General features: G+C 41.8%; 1 long non-coding RNA gene across 2 annotated transcripts in view; it reads right to left on the bottom strand.

Annotated features, from left to right (window-relative positions):
• LOC108308293 overlaps positions 1 to 1,767 on the bottom strand; it is a 5,813-nt gene extending 4,046 nt beyond the window's left edge. For both annotated transcript variants that reach the window (XR_001826866.2, XR_005201186.1), the window contains exon 1: positions 1,676 to 1,767. This is a non-coding gene — a long non-coding RNA (uncharacterized LOC108308293). The remainder of the gene's footprint in view (positions 1 to 1,675) is intronic.
• Positions 1,768 to 16,591: the final 14,824 nt, after the last annotated feature.

Genomic DNA, 16,591 nt, shown 5'->3' on the forward strand with positions numbered 1-16,591 from the left:
ATAGTTCAGAACTATATTCAGTAAAATATGTGCTTCTGGAAAAGATCCAAAAAAAAAAAAAAAATAACCAAAATTGCCACAGGATGGAAAATAGAATTTTTAATTAAGTAACAAACATTCCAGCTGGATATGAGGAAGCACTATTTGGCTACTAGGGTTATGAAATATCAAAATGAGCAAATCCAAGGAAAGCACACCCAGAAATTTTCAAAAGGACAAGAGATAAGCATCTTTTTTTGATTATTGGAGGGTCACCTGCCCCCCAAACAGGGCACTGGAACAAATAAACTCTCAATTTTACCCAGCTCTATTAGAATTCATCTAGGATTCTATATGCCTTTTATAAGGCTTTAGCCAAAAAAACTGCTGTTACTGCATCATTGATCTTATTTGTTGAAATTTCCTCTTAAAACCATTTCTTTGCCCTCTTGTTTTTTTGTTTGTTTGTTTGTTTGTTTTTGTTGTTGGTGGTGGGTTTTTTGTTTGTTTTTTGCTTTGTTTCTTTTCTTTTCTTTTTTTAATTTCAAAAAGCCTTTGCAATGAGCTGGAACAGAATCTGGGATGTCTGAAGTTTAAGATTTGGGGATTTTTAAAAAATTGCCAGAGGTGACATGCTGAGAGAATAGAGTCCTGACAGTAACCACAGGTCTAGGCCAGCAAAAGGTCAAGTCCAGAGTGAAGCTGGCTGACAGATACCATAGATCTGGGCAGGCAGGGGCCTGGAGATCAAAGCAGCATTATCAGGCACAGCAGAACTCTGACCTTAGAGCAGAATGGCCATTTGCTTTCAATACTTTTTACATAATCTCCTAAATATAGGTTGCTTGAAGTTTAAGAGACACGTCAGAGGCAGAATGGTGTCAGAGGCTAGACAGCCGTAGGGTCAGAGATGCTAGGACTACCTCGCAAGAGGTCATCCCTGTTCGTCTCGCCTCACCTGCATGGCCACATTAACACCCCCAAAGTGTCCTGGGTACATCCAGAAAGAAAGTTTGGAGCACTTAAGGGGCATCCAGCACAATAATGAGATAGCCTTCAACATATCGGAAATGAGATCATGCTAAACCTCAGGTTATAAAGGGATCTGTCTCTATTTCTTTCTAATGTCATTGAAGAGATCTCTTTAAAAGGCAACTTTGCAATGTCCCTGAATAAATGCCAAAGCCACCTCCATTACTCACTCAGACCCTCTTACAGTCCCTCTTCCCTACTTTTTCTGGGACCCATCTCAGTCTCTGTGTCTCACTGAGGTTGAACAACAAGAAAATACATATTACTAGATAATTGACGGTCTCCCAGGATGTTGTTTCTCCCTCACAAAAACTAGAATAGGACAACTAGCCTGCCCCTTGAACCTACTGCTCTGCTGAGAATGAATCTCCATAGCTGTCAAATGTCAGAGTGACAGACCCTCACATCTCTGCTAAAGGTCACTTGCTAAAAGTCAAGGCTGAAAGGATGTACATCATGACAGAGACAAAGAGGAGCACATTAACCTCTTAGGCTTCCATATGTTCTTGGACACTTGCCTCCTTCTGGGCTTTGGTTAACTTTCTGTTTTCGAAGATTTTTGCAAAAGTACCGGATGTTAGAAAAGCAAAGCAAACCTAACAAAAAACCCAGATGCTAAATCCATTTGTTTCAAGGCTCTCCCAAAAGCTGTTGGGGAACTCACATGAAAACAGGTTCCTGTTCCAAGGAGTTGTGAGGTTTAATTCATTTCATGCGATTCAAGGCTCATCCTGAAACCCCATATCCTGTTGATGTCACCTACTTTTGAGCCAGAAGAGAGAAGATAGTTTAGACTTGATGAATTTTCCTTCCCTCACAGCCTGTGCTGTGTTAAGCTTCTGCTTATGTTCACACCAGAAAAATGTTAAGAAAAAAGCTACTGATTTTTCCTCATTCCTCCCCCACTGTATCCCAGTAAGAATTCTATCTGAAGAATGTGTGTGCAAGCATGCATATGTATGTGTACACACACACACACTCATATGCACAAATCACAAGTATTTGGCAGATACTCAAATCCTTCTCTTTAAAAGCACTAAGCCACTGGTGAAGCAGTGTGCCAGGTTTCTGGAGAAGAAACAGAATGCAAGCATGCTAGGCCAGCAATGGAGAAGCAGCACTCCAGAAGGCTGAGTCCACAACCGCCAGGTAAACCATGTTCCTGTTCACCTTTATGTGCTTTCCTGTATCTCTATGAAACCAGTCTCCTTGAGGGCAGGGATTCTCTCTTTATTTTGAGATTTCCAATACCTGGCCCTGTGTCTATATATGATAGTCACCCAACAAATGAATTTTTGAATGAATGGAGACCATCCCTAGCTATTTACCAACAATACCATTTAATCACATTTTATAGACAAAACTTCAAGGTGTTCAGGTCCATGTATAAAAATTAAAATTTATTCTTGTGTTTAATTCTGGAGAGCATCCCTAGCTACTTTCCTAAATAATCTTTAGGAACATCTTTACCTCCACGGTGCCCAAGTCACGCCTTTGTGTCTAGGAAAATGAATATAGAAATTTCCAAAATAACATTAGGATGCTGTGTGGCTAGTTAGTATCAAAGCCAAATTCTTATCTAGTGCTGTTATGCCATATCTCAAGTTTGAGTGTGCCACCTCTTTCCTGCAGGGACCTAGACTCCTACATCTACCCTGGGTTCCTTCTATCTGACCCAAAGTAAACAAACAAAAAAGTTTCCAGGAAATATTTTCAATCATATCTGCCTTGCATATAGTAAGTGTTCAATAAATATTAGATTAAATCATAAAATCATATTGTCAATAACCTCTATCACTTCCAACTATAGGTAAATAAATTATTTTCTCTCAATTTTAAAAGTTTGGGTTAGAACATGAGACATGTTAAGAAATAAGAATCTTATTTTAAGTTGACAAGTTATTTCTTATTAGAGCCATGATTCTCAACATTAGCTGCATGATAAAAAGTGTTAGGCCTGAGGTACTTTTATAGTAGTAATCCCTCAGCCCATCCCCCCAAATTCTGATTTAATTAGACTGAAGTGGATTGAGGCACTGGCAGTTTTTTTATAGCTCCCCAGGTGATTCTAAAGGGCATCAAGGGTTGCAAATCACTGTTCTTGGCAGAACCCAACTTCTCCTTCTCAGGGGTGATAAATCTCTGCCCTAGCCATAATGAGGTTGCAAGGGGAAGAGAAGAGTGTATGGATTATTGGAAGAAAATACACCCAAAGAAGTATTTTAAAAATATTTCTCTCTTAAACATAAATTTTTTGAATACTTAAAATGAAATAAAAATGCTAGAGCAATATGGTCACAGCATAAAGTTCCAAGCTCAGGGCCCTGTTTTACAGTCAGGTGCAATGGTTCTCAACTAAACTGCCTGTGACACTCAGCTGAGGAACATCTGAAAATATTAGTGCTCTTGGCCCACTCCAGACCCAATTCTATCAGAATCTCTGGGGCGGGGCCAGGGCATATATATACACACACACACACACACACACACACACACACACACACACACACACACACATATATATTAATTCCCCAGGTGAATCTAATAGGTCAGGGTTGGGGACCATTGGTCAGGATAAAGCAATTTTTCTAAATATCTTGAAATTTAGATCATAGATTGTTCCATGTTTTTACACAAAAAGAAATTTTAATTTTCATACATGGACCTGAACACCTTGAAGTTTTGTCTATAAAATGTGATTAAATGATATTGTTGGTAAGCCTAGCTATGAATTTTAGTTGGAATGTGGCAAACAAGGTGAGCTGGACAAAAAATGGTAAATTTCCATGAATGGTTGCTGATGTGCAATGTAGACATTTACTTGATAACCCGGTATCTTGTAGGGTAATGCTGGCACATGTCTGGATGTGCCCTTCACCCAAAACATGAAGTGAGTTCTGTAAAAAAATGTTTCTCTGGTAGAAATGTATCACCAGCTAAACATATATAGGAAGGGCCAGGTGCGGTGGCTCATGCCTGTAATACCAGCACTTTGGGAGGCCAAGGTGGGTGGATCACTTGAGGTCAGGAGTTCAAGACCAGCCTGGCCAATATGGTAAAAATTACTATTTTGTATTTTTAGTCTCTACTAAAAATACAGAAATTAGCTGGGCATGGTAGTGCACGTCTGTAATCCCAGCTACTTGAGGCTGAGGCAGGAGAAAAGCACAGTTTGCATTGAGCTGAGATTGCGCCATTGCACTCCAGCCTGAGTGACAGAGCAAGACTCTGTCTAAAAAAAAAAGGATTTCTAGAGACTATTTCCCATCTTCCCATTAACCAAGTGAATCAAAGTAGCACGTTAGGTTTCCGGAGAAGAAACAGAATGCAAGCATGCTAGGCCAACGATGGCGACGCAGCAAAGGAGCCAGTGTTTGACTCAGAGGCCCAAGCACAATAAGCATGTAGATTGGTCTGAAGATCATGCAGAAAACATTAGTGGATTGGCCACTGAATCACTATTTTCCTTAAAATGAAATCCATTTCTTAAAAGTACTTTGTAAACTAACATTTTCAAGTATGCTTTTAATTTATGGCAAAACTACAATAAAGAGAAGCAGCTTAGTGTGACATAAGACCACTAACTAAGAGTCAGGTTTTGACACTAGCTACATGACTCAGGCAACATATTTTATCTTAGTATCTGGGTTTCTATGTCTTCATATGTAAAATGAGTCTAGTTTGATTCTTCTCAACCCTGTCTGATCAGCAGAATGCATAGGGAGGTGTTAAAACCTACCACTTTCTGCGTGTCTCTCCCAGACACTCTGATTTAATTGGTCTGGAATGGGGCCCAGGCATCAGTATTTCTCAAATATTTCCAAGTGAAGTCAATGTGGGCACAAGCTGAGAAGCACTGCACTGGATGAGCTCAATGTTCCTTTCAGCTCTCATCTTCCTTTGGGCTTAGGAGTCTTAGCTTTGGGGGCTGCCTGAGCCATTAGAAGAGTTAGTAACCAATGACGATACATCCCACAACACTCAAGGCTAGTATTTTGCCTCTTAAGGGGGTCACCATTTCTTTTATCTAACAATCAAGCTAAAAAATCTAAAAGTTTTAAAAATAGGTTCTAAATATGCTGTGCCTCTGACAGTTTGTGCTGTCCTGAGAAGATATTCAATAGCCCTTCCCATAGTGTCACCAAAAGCTTTCTTGATTCCACTTCACCCCTTCCCAATGTCCTTCAGGCATTTAGGCCTTGGACCCGCATTTGTTTTCACATTTGGACTTGAAGAGCTGATTCTTGTTTCAGTTTGGATTTGCTGCCAGGTCTCCCAGCCCAAGTTCAGTTTCCCATGGGTTGGCTGAACCACCAGTGTAAAACAGCAAGATAACATCCCAAAGCTGGAGCTCCTCCAGCCATGTTATGCACGGAGAACCAAGTCCATGCTGGCCTCACAGGGTCGCTGTTCTCATAGCCAGGGAGCCATCTTGGAAGCACGATGGATGGCTCCGTCATTTCACTTCAACACCATCCAGTCTCTCATTCAAGCTGTTGAGAGCAAACCAGAGAGAGAGAGAGAGAGAGAGAGAGAGAGAGACAGAAAGTCCAAAGAAGCACTAATTCAAGCCCAGTTTAAAAAATCAGTGGTTAAATAAAAGTTATGAACCAGACTGAAATTCTGGACTCTGATAAACTACAAAATTAAAACCAGAAGAAAGGTCAGTAAGCTTCCGAGTTGATTGACTGAACTGTCCAGTTAATTGCTTCCACCCACACTTCCTCTTGGCTATGGAGACAGATTCTCAATATTAAAACTTAGAAACAATTGCTGTCCCACCTGAAGGATAAAATGACAATGTAAAACTATACCTGGCAAAAAAGTCTGATCTTTGGCTCAAGGGATTAGATTGGTTTTAGTCAGGTAAATTTTATAGCCTAGAGAACTATTTTCAAATTGCTGCAATCTTTGTGAAACCAAGATTTTCTCAGTGTATGAAAGAGTTAGCAGGGCCACCCAGGTCTTTATATGGAGTCAGCCTGGAGTTTCTGGTTACCCACATAATCCTCATTTTCAAGATTAAAAATCATAGTAATAAGAATGTTTCTTGAGTTTTGTCATTATTCATCATTAAATTGGTCTAGATCCTTCATGCCAGAAGTAGAAACAAGATAAGACAGAAAGAGAGTGCTTAGGAAAAGGTCAGGGACAGATTTAAACATGGCCCACTAAGCAGGTCAGCCAGTTACCCTGCTCTTAGGCTACTATGCCAGCTATCACCCACTACATCCTTACCCTGGTCCCACTCATCACCATGCCCACAGAAAACGTCCAGAGGAAATCTCCAACCCCACAGAATAGTGAACGAGTACCCAGTTACCTTTAGGATTAACCTACCCTGGTAACACAGAATGTAGAATCCCCCTAGAAATACGGAGGCCAAGAATGAGTACCAGATCTCATTTGGAGAACACAGGCTGACGGTTTCCAAACTATTCGAGTACTGGATGCCCACAGACGTTGTGCTATCTGCACCATAAGGCTGTGTAGCTCACTGGTGAATAACACAGGACTTGTAAGACTCATCTTGGTTCCATTCCCAAGTTCTACATTTACTTGCAGGGAGATCTTGGACAAGTTACACAAATTATTGAGCCTCAATTTCTTCCTCTGAAAATGGAATATGGGGATGGAGGCAATGCACAGCTGAAAAATAAGAGGGTCTAAAGAAATTATAGTTATCTTTACTATCCTTCATAATTACCCAGAAAGATGAAACTATAACTGAATCCATATGGTAAGGACTCTTAGAGCTGTATTTTGTGGATTGGCTTAAGTTTTCAGTGAGTGCTTTTGACACTTCAAATTGTACACCAAAGCAGGGCATGTGGTACAAAGCACTGACATTGGCTAAGGCTAACATGGATATTTCCTGGAAAATGAGTAGGAGGCATAGCTGTCAATGGCTCTTAAGCCTGATTCAAACTAACCAAGCCAAGGTCAAGATGGCTCCATTAAACACCTTCACTAAGGATGTTTTCCAAGGAGAACAGTTTTATAACTTTCAGATACAAGCTAAAAGTGACACTGGGTTAAGGAAATGTCTTAAACAAGTTTTTCTTTATTTGGAGGTTGCTTTAGCAGTTAGCTTGAATTTGTGATTGGCATATTGGCTCTTTGTATATGAGCAAGAGCCTCCAACATGTTAGAATGGATTAAGAAAGGTTATACTCAAGTATTTTAAAGCTTTTTTAAAACATTCTATCGGTGATAGGTCTAAGCCTCATAAGCTTTTGCTCTCTAGGCAGAACAAAGATGAACTCCAGTTTCTCACCAAATTAGCACTTATCTTCATTATAAAATGGGGGTAGTAGTGTCACTTTCCTTAAAGGACTGAGTTGAGGCTTGTAAAGCATTTAGCAAAGCATTCAGCACAGCATAAATGCTCCCAGTCAAGGTTAACTGTTGTCGTTGTGGTTGTAGCTTTGTTGCTGCTCTTATTCCATTATTCAACAGACCTGTACTAGACACAGTGAATTCTAAGAAGAATACACCAGAGATCGAGTCCCTCAAGATACTCAAAGCCTCCAGGGAGGGACGGATGTGCAAATGTGTTCTCATACTAAGTAGGAACTTCTTTAAGGTATGAACAGAGCACTCTAGGTACCCAGAGGGGAGCCAAGGATTACCTTCACAGAGGAGATCATCTTTTATATGGGTTTTAAGGAACATGCGGGAATTTGCCTAGCAAGGGAAAGGGTTTGCAAGGCAGAGAATATAGCATATACAGAAGCTTGAGTTAATGAAAGTCATAGTCAGTGAGCTTTGAGGAACAGTGGTGAGTCCTGGGTTACTGAAGCAGAGGTCACCCGAGGAATGCCAGGAGAAGTGCTGGAGAGTTGCTGGGGGCCAGAGTGTGAAAGATCTTACAGAGTAAGACAAGGATTTGGCACTGATCCCACTAGCCACAGGCGTCAACAGATTTCACGGGGAAATAATGAGATTTGATTTATATTTTATGAAGATAAGTTTGGTGCCAACAGGGAAAGACAAAAACTGGAGTTTAAAAACACAGGAGGTAAGGCAGTGGAACAGCTTGGTGGGGAGTAATAGCCCCACTCACTTCACTGAACCCTCTATGCAGTGGCTGTGCTCAGAGTTGATCTGCTGCCACCGGGGCCTCGTGGCCCCCTGCAGTCCATCTGAAGAGGAGAAGGCCTAGGGGATGAGAAACAGGACTTCAGTTGGCTGCTCAATGCAGACAGTATGCTGAAGAGAGCTGCAGGGTTTTAGAACAATGCCAGAAGTTAGTTGTTCTTTTCACCAGTAAGAAAAAGCCTTCCTCTATTTTCAAAATCCCCTTAAAGTGGACATTTTGATGGATAAGGACTGAAGATGGTACATGAGGATTCCTAGGTTATGTCCCCAACCTTCCATTCAAGTCCCTCACCTTAATTCATATATTTTGTTTTATCTTTGAAATATGCTTGGGGAATTACGTTTGGAAGATGAACTTCAGAAGAGGAGCTCTATTAAGCATAAAAAAACCAGGATGACCAACTATCCTGGTTTATCCAAGACTGTTCTTGTTTTATCACTGAAAGTCCACCATCCCAGAAAACTGCCCCCACTGCCCTCCATCTTAGGCAAACCAGGATGGCTAGTCATCTGAAAGAGCTATTATAAACACTGTACTATGATCAAAGACTGTGATTCGGCATTTATGAAATTCATAACTTATAGATATGACTTTTACTTGGGGGAAAACTAGGTGATGATTTTTTTTCTCTATGTAAATTTAGGGTGCCATACATAAGAACTTTCTTCCTCTAATAAAGCCAACATGTTACTTATAAAAGATAGGAGACAGGAAACTAATAATAACAATAATAGTGACCGCTAACATATTGCTCATGAACTATATTCCAGGCAGTGTTCTAAGTGCTTTACATAAATAAGTCATTTGACTCTCACAACGGCCTTATCATATTCATCCCCATTTTACAGATGAGCAAATGGAGGCACAGTGATCACATACATAATAAATGTATATGGTGGAATTTGGATTTGAACTCAGGCTGCCTAGGTCCAAAGTCCATGCTCTCAAATATTTCCTATATATAATGTATAAATAACTCATTTATTAAGCCTCTACTATGTACCAATCATTGTACTGAGTGTGCATTCCATAAAATACCTCCTTTAACCCTCACAATAGTCTGTCTGGTACCAGATAGGTCATTCATTCATTTATTATTTGTTAAGCTTATTCCTGTTTAAGAATTATAATATTGTATTTTTGTAGGTGAAGAAGGATAGGGGTTTGCACCAAAGCAGTACCAGTGAAAATGGATAGGAGAGGTAAGAGTCAAGAAAAACTTCTGAAGTAAAAACATAAGAATATGATGATTAGCCGAACACAAGGAATGAGGAAAAATAAATTGTTTAGGACGACCCTGGGATTTTGACCTGAGGGACTGGATGAGTGGTAGTCTACCAATCAAAATCAAAACTACAAGATCTACCTTGATAGGTGCTATAGACTGAATGTTTGTGTCCCACTAAAACTCATATGATGAAATCCTAATCCCCAATGTGATGGTATTAGGAGGTGGGGCCTTTGAAAGGTAATTAGGTCATGGGGCAGAGCTTTCATGAATGGAATTAGTGCCCTTATTTAAAACACACACACACACACACACACACACCTGGGAAAGCATCTTTGCCTATTCTGCCATGTGAGGACACAGAGAGAAGACACTCATTTATAAACCAGGAAGCAAGTCTCACAATATACCAAATTTTCCAGCACTTTGATCTAAGACTTTCCAGCCTCCAGAAATGTGAGAAATAAATTTTTATTGCTTATAAGCTACCCAGCCTATGATAATTTGTCATAGATGCTCAAAGGGACTAAGACAAGAGAGAAGATAACGAGTTCCTATTGAAATATATTAAGTTTCAGCTACTAAAGAGCGTACTAGTCGAAATGACCACAAAGCCTAGAAACTTATGTCTGGAGTTCAGTAGCAATGGTTGGAAGTCAGTATCTTAGACTTGGTGATTAGGGTCACAGGTGTAAGGAAGATTATCCAGAGAAGATGACAAATGATAGAGCCCTACAGAATGTCAACATTTTAGGGAGGGCAGAGGAGAGTTTGCCAAGGAGCCTGGGAAGACTTGAGAAGAAGAGGGAAGAGAATCAGAAAACAAGTAGTTGCCCAGAAACCAATGGAGGAGCAGGTAATGGTCAGCAGGGCCAGTGCTGTAGAGAGGATAAACAGGAAGAGGGCTGAAAACAGAGCACTAGGACCAGGGTCTGATTTAGGATGGAGGACACCAGATCCGAACATGACCAGACAGCAGCAAGTCATCCCACTTCTGACCTTAGTCCCCTGACATTCCCTCAGCCAGGAATAAAATCAACCCCAGTGCTGAGGGCAAGGCTAAGCGTACCCCCTGGGGAGTTGGGGACTCTAGCTTCTGAGTCTGAAAGTTAAAGGAACAGGGTGGGGGACCAGGCAGAGAGGCCACTACTATTTACACATTCATTTCCAGACACTCCTTCAGGCTATAAGACCAGCTCTAAAAAGCCACAGAAACAAAACACAAAGCAAAAGCAAACAATTTAAAAACAAAACAACGAAAACAAAAATAAAAATAAAACCACACACATATACTCCCTTTTATGGCAGAAAAGAAAAAAAGAAAAACTAATTCTACCTAATGAAATTTTCCGGACAGGTTTATGGCTGCCTGGCCTCCAACCCCAGGCTGGAGAATAACTGAGTTTTATTAAACATCAGCAAAATATGAATGAAGAGAGGGACAAGCTTTCCAAGGGTCTCATTTCATTTCCAAGCCCAAATAGCTCACAGTTGACCTTGAAGCTATGGAACATAATTTTTCCTTCAAGATGATAGAGAAAAGACAAAGTTGTGACAGGGTTCTGAATGGTAACCATCACATTCATGTGAAGCAGCTCTGTTTTTAATACCCCCTCGGGAGAAAACGTAGAAAGTTAGGAGCTGAGCTAAGGAAAGATAGTGAATGCAAATCTGACTTCATTCAACTCTAGGCAATTCAGCTTGAGAAAAAAACATGTTATTTGAAGTCAGTTGTTTGACCTTCTTGTGTGAGTTGCCCATTATTTATCTTCACTTAAGTGGTATTGCCTGGGTCCATTCTTATGCTCTGAAACCAAGCTCCATATCCAAGTCTGTGTGATCATCCAGGCATTACGAGGTCTCCATACTAGTCCACCACACTTCATTTTTTAAGAAGCAGGAGGACTGAGCAGAGCATTTCTGTGGGGAGAGATCTACCCAGGCTGTTTCCAAACTGCTTCCTTCAGGCTGATAAGCCCCCATCATAAATTACACCACAACTGGAGCTTGTCTCTTGCCATCAACTTGCCTTTCTCTTGGAAAGATACCAGCTCTGTCCCCTGAAATAAATCATTTATTTTCAGAGTCCTAGAGGATTCCAAGGAGCAGGAAAAGGAGCAAGAGAAGCCCCTCCCTCCCAGGGCAGATCATCCCATGCTGCTGTTTCCAAGCCTCAAGCTAACATCTCATTCTGGCTGCGCTCCCTTCTGGATCTCAGCAGCAATTCTACCACAGGGTGATGTGGTATTTCCAGTCTTCCACTTCACCATCCCCCACATCCTCTTTCCAGCTGTTGTCAAAGCAACAGACAAATTCACTGGGAGATTCAATGAGGAGAGATGGTCAGGTGGGAGGGGTGGGATAGGAGGAAAACATACTGAGATAAGGAAAGCACTTGGTCCTCAGAGAACACATTCCTGGAATGCTGCGCTGCATCTCCACGGCACATGCTTTCATACTGGCTGCTGGATCTAAGTCTGAGCTTTAGAATTCATTTTCTTTGGCCTCAAAAGATTCTCAGACCTGCAACAGGATAAAGAGAGAGAGATGCAAGGCTCTTGGGTTGGTCTTCAGGACACCAGTTTGCACACTGTAGCCTACAGGCCTGCACAGGTTCAAAGATACACATTGGCTAGAAAGACCCTGACCCAGCCTGCTCCAGTTCTAGCCTATCCTTCTAGGCAATGACCCTGCTAAAAGCAGGGTAAGTGGCTGCCCGAACCCTGAGGCTGCTAAGTCCTAGGGTGGAACCTGTGAGCTCCTGAGCTTAAATCCCAGCCGCTTTCAATTCCAAACATTTTTCCTAGCGAAATCACTTTTTCTGGTCATCTCATCAACTACTTGTGCATTACTTAATGGATCAGCCATAAGGATGAGTCAGTTTGGCTGTTGGGGCTGCCAAAAGTAAAACCCCAATTGGTTTGGTGGGTTTCTTAAAAATCTTATTGAAAACAATTTAATTCAGTCAAGCTGTATTTCTTCCTGGGACAGCTTCAAACCTTGGAAGAAGAGGAATCACCATGTCACCTATCTCGACTGGAAAGTGGGTTCTGAGGCTGTGCTGATGCATGTGTCTGTAGCAACTCTGGGAAAAACTATTTTCCATTTTAAATGGAAAACTTTTAAACTTTTCCATTTAAAAGTTGCAACAGTGACCTCCACACTATGGGAGAGGTTATAACATCACATAGCCATTTGGTTCTGTATGGACTCTTTCCCCAAACATGCAATTTAAAGTTGACTGTATGGGTGCTTGGGCACGCTGTGGGGTCTGGTCGGGGGTGGGTGCCCAACCTGGCCTGACCCCACATACTCCCCACCCTCTGCACTCTGATGCTGCCTATGTGCTAAGCCCATCCCAGCCAGGATGATGGTGAAGTATTTCCTGGGCTGGAGCGTGCTCCGGAGGTCCTGGGACCAAGTGTTTGCTGCCTAATGACAGCGGTACCCAAATCCCTACAGCAAACACATTACACAGGGCGGAGACCCCTGAGCTCCAGTCCTGGCGACCTGACCAAGACCAGCAGATGCCCCGCTGGGCTAAGCCACTGTTTCCCCAGTGCCACTCGTTCAGTGTCCATCCTGAAACACTCTACTGTGAAGCCACCGAATCAGGCATGACCACTTTCACTTGGAACATCAACCACATCCGGCTGTGGTAGTGGAGGAACCACGTGCTTACTCTGGGAACTCTGGCAGCAGCACCTGGACGCCAATCCACTGGAAAGCCTGGGTAACCTATAGCTTATTTAAGCATCTCCAGAGCTGTCCAGGAATTTGGTCTCGCCCAATTCAAAACCAATGTGATCAAGACGATAAAGGGTTTTGAATACATCTTGGCCAAGCTGCACAGTGTGGCCCCTTCCAAAACACTTGTCAAGACAGCTAAGGGAGCCAAGGAGAAGGCAAAGGAGACAGCACTGGACGCTACAGAGAAGGCCAAGGACCCAGCCAGCCAGGCAGCACCCAAACGGCAGCCACAGTTTGTGTAGCTAGCCCACCACGCCACAGCACCCCAGACAGCTCAGCTCAACTTCCTCTGCCCTTTCCTCTTTGTATAGTTAGTATTCAAAATCAACTTCCAGCCCCCCTTTTAATTTTTTAAATAAAAAAATTTTAAAATATTTAAAGTTAATTGTAAATGAATTTTATTTTGAGATGTCTGTGTGAATTTCCTTATAACCTTGCATTCTCTTAGACACTTATGGTTTCTCCCAGAAAAATCCGGCAAGGAATCAACCTTCTGCCCCTTAGGTCAGGAAATGGTCTTACCAATGCTAAGGAGAGCAAAGTTCTTTAAAATTTAGTGCTCCTTCTAGGGCAACATATCTGTTGCTCCCTTGAAGCAACAGGTAAGGCTTTGAGCATATCCTCAGTTCTGACCCTATCCCAGCAACTCCAGCCTGTAGCTCCTCCTCAGAGAAGGCTACACTAGAAAGGTTCATTGGGTTCTCATGAAAAGAGGGCAGCTAGGAAAAGATATTCCCCCCATTCTTCCATGACACCATGTCTTCCAATAATAATGGCTAACATTTATTGAGTTTTTACTATGTCCTAGGCACTATTCTATGTGTACTCCCAAATCTAATACTTATAACAACTTTCTGAAGGTGGTACTATCATTATCTCCACTTGACAGGTGGAGAAACTGAGACACAGAGAGATCAAGCAACTTACCTAGAGTCATACAAGGAATAAGTAACAGTGCCAGGATTCTAGCAAGGGAAGTCTGGCTACAGGGTTCATCTCTTAACTGCTATATCCCAGCAGCACTTGAACCTGAGTATGAAGAAGCATCTGGAAGGCTTGGTAAAACACAGATTGCTGGGCCTTGCTCCCAGAGTTTCTGATTCAGTAGTCCTGGATGGGTCCTGAGGATTTACTTTTCTAGCATTTTCCAGGGTGATGCTGATGATACTGGACCACACATTTGAGAATCACTGTCTGTGCTATTCTGCCTCTGGAGAAAATTCTCGATAGAACCGTTTCTTCCCCACACACTTCTCCACTGCAGATACAAAGCTCAATAAAAGAGGAGTTATACTGAGTAAGCTCACAAGATCAATCAACTAGCCAGTCTTTCAGGAGGCCTCAACTATTTCTCAGGCATCACTGTGCAAAGACCCACGGGGCTTCCGTGAACAGAATCCCAGCCTTCTGGGTGGAGCCTCTCTGGGCCATTCACTGGAAATATAGTCTGTGGGAAATTAGGGTCCAGGCCGGGTACCTCTTCATTTTTCTATCTAGATTCACTCCTTTGCTGATAGCACATTGTTTCTAAGCAAATAAGGGTTATTAAGCAACAGCAAGACCAAGGTAGGAGGATTGCTAGAGGCCAGGATTTCGAGAGCAGCATGGGCAACCTGGCAACAAATTCCCATCTCTACAAAAAAAATCAAAACATTAGCCAAGTGTGATGGCACACACCTGTGGTCCCAACTATTCAGGAGCTTGAGGCGGGAGGAACACTTGAGCCCAGGAGATCGAGGCTGCAGTGAGCCAAGACCAGCCACTGTACTCCAATCCAGGCAAGAGAGGGAGACTCTGTCTCTAAAAAAAACCAAGAAGATGCAAGAGTAAATCTCATTTGTTTGCTAAAACTTTCTTTATAGATGTTTTTAAAGTTATTATATTTCCCCAGTTTAATTAATTAATTTTTTGAGATGGAGTTTCACTCTTGTCGCCCAGGCAAGATCTCGGCTCACTGCAACCTGTGCCTCCCGGGTTCAAGCAATTCTCCTGTCTTAGCCTCCTGAGTAGCGGGAATTACAGGTGCCCGCCACCACGCCTGGCTAATTTTCGTATTTTTAGTAGAGATGAGATTTCACCATGTTGACCAGGCTGGTATTGAATTCCTGACCTCAGGTGATCCACCTGCCTCAGCCTCCCAAAGTGCTGGGATTACAGGTATGAGCCACTATGCCTGGCCTCCCCAGATTACTTTATAAGCTCGTTCATTTATTCATTCACTACAGAGTCACTTCAGAAATATGTAGAACAACAAAATACACACATGTGGGTGGGGAAATCATAGTACAGATAAAATACAAACTGAGCAATTCTGTAAGATAAAGCCAGGATAAGGTTATTACACAAAGATGCAAACCATACGCGAAACTCAAATAAGGAAACACAACAGGTGCTAAGATTTACAGTTTCTCAGAAGCTCTTTGACACACTGAGATCTAAAAAATATTTCTATCATTAAAAGGCACACTACATGATGTGGTCAGCAATGTTCTCCACAGCATCCCCAAGTTAAACACAAAAATGCTTCACACTACATTTATTAGAGTGGCCCTCAAAGCACACTCTAGGCTATAATATTCTGCAAAATATAGACCCTTCAGGGACCTACATGTCAAGGCAAATGCCTTACCTACAGTAGGTTGCAATAAATATTTGAGAAGTAAAAACACTTCCAGCAGTTTGACTCTTCACTATTCATACTTCAAAGTATATGGATGAAGCACTACAACTGCCCTTCTGTCCAGATGCCCTGTAATTCTGATACTTTTGCCACCAACCTTCCACCCAACTTGCCTTTCTAACTGAAACTTCATTTCCTAATGCTTGAAGACTATTATAATATCCTCAGAGTGAAAGCCATCATATGGTCTCTTTTTTTAAGAGTCCAGTTTTTCTCAAAAGGTGATTCTTAAAGGTGTATCATTAAGCATTCTCAGCAAATCGCTCATTAATTCGTTTTGATCTGTGACATCCTCTACTCTGACATTTTTCTGTGTCATTCATAGCATAATGAAAACCACTTAAACCAAGTATCAGAGGCTGAGATTCTAATCCTGTCCCCATAACTTGGTGGCTATGTGGCTTAACTTCTCTCAGCTTGTTTTTCTCATTTTTAAAATGAGATGAAAACTCACCACCTAAAAACTCTCATTTAAGAAACAAATAAAAGACCAGAATGAACAAATGTTGACTCTTATAGTTATGAATGAAAGTTACAAGAATGACCTTAATTAATGGCCATCGACTTGTTTTCCCCTAGAAGTACTGATGCATTTCTACTTCTAGCAGAAAACTACTACTGCTATTCCCCCTAAAAGTAGTGAGGCAATCATCGGTGTGTATGATCCTTCACCTACAGCTACTAGGGCAGTGGTGATGAACAGGATGAGATTCCCACCATGAAGCATACTGGATGGATAGGAGCACTTCATCACAGCTCAACCAACGTTGCTCAGATTCAGAGAGTGAATTCAACAAGCCCGTCTACACCAGTCATTGCA

The sequence above is a fragment of the Cebus imitator genome, unplaced genomic scaffold (genome assembly GCF_001604975.1).
Source record: "Cebus imitator isolate Cc_AM_T3 unplaced genomic scaffold, Cebus_imitator-1.0 Scaffold84, whole genome shotgun sequence".
Classification (NCBI taxonomy): Eukaryota; Metazoa; Chordata; class Mammalia; order Primates; family Cebidae; genus Cebus; species Cebus imitator.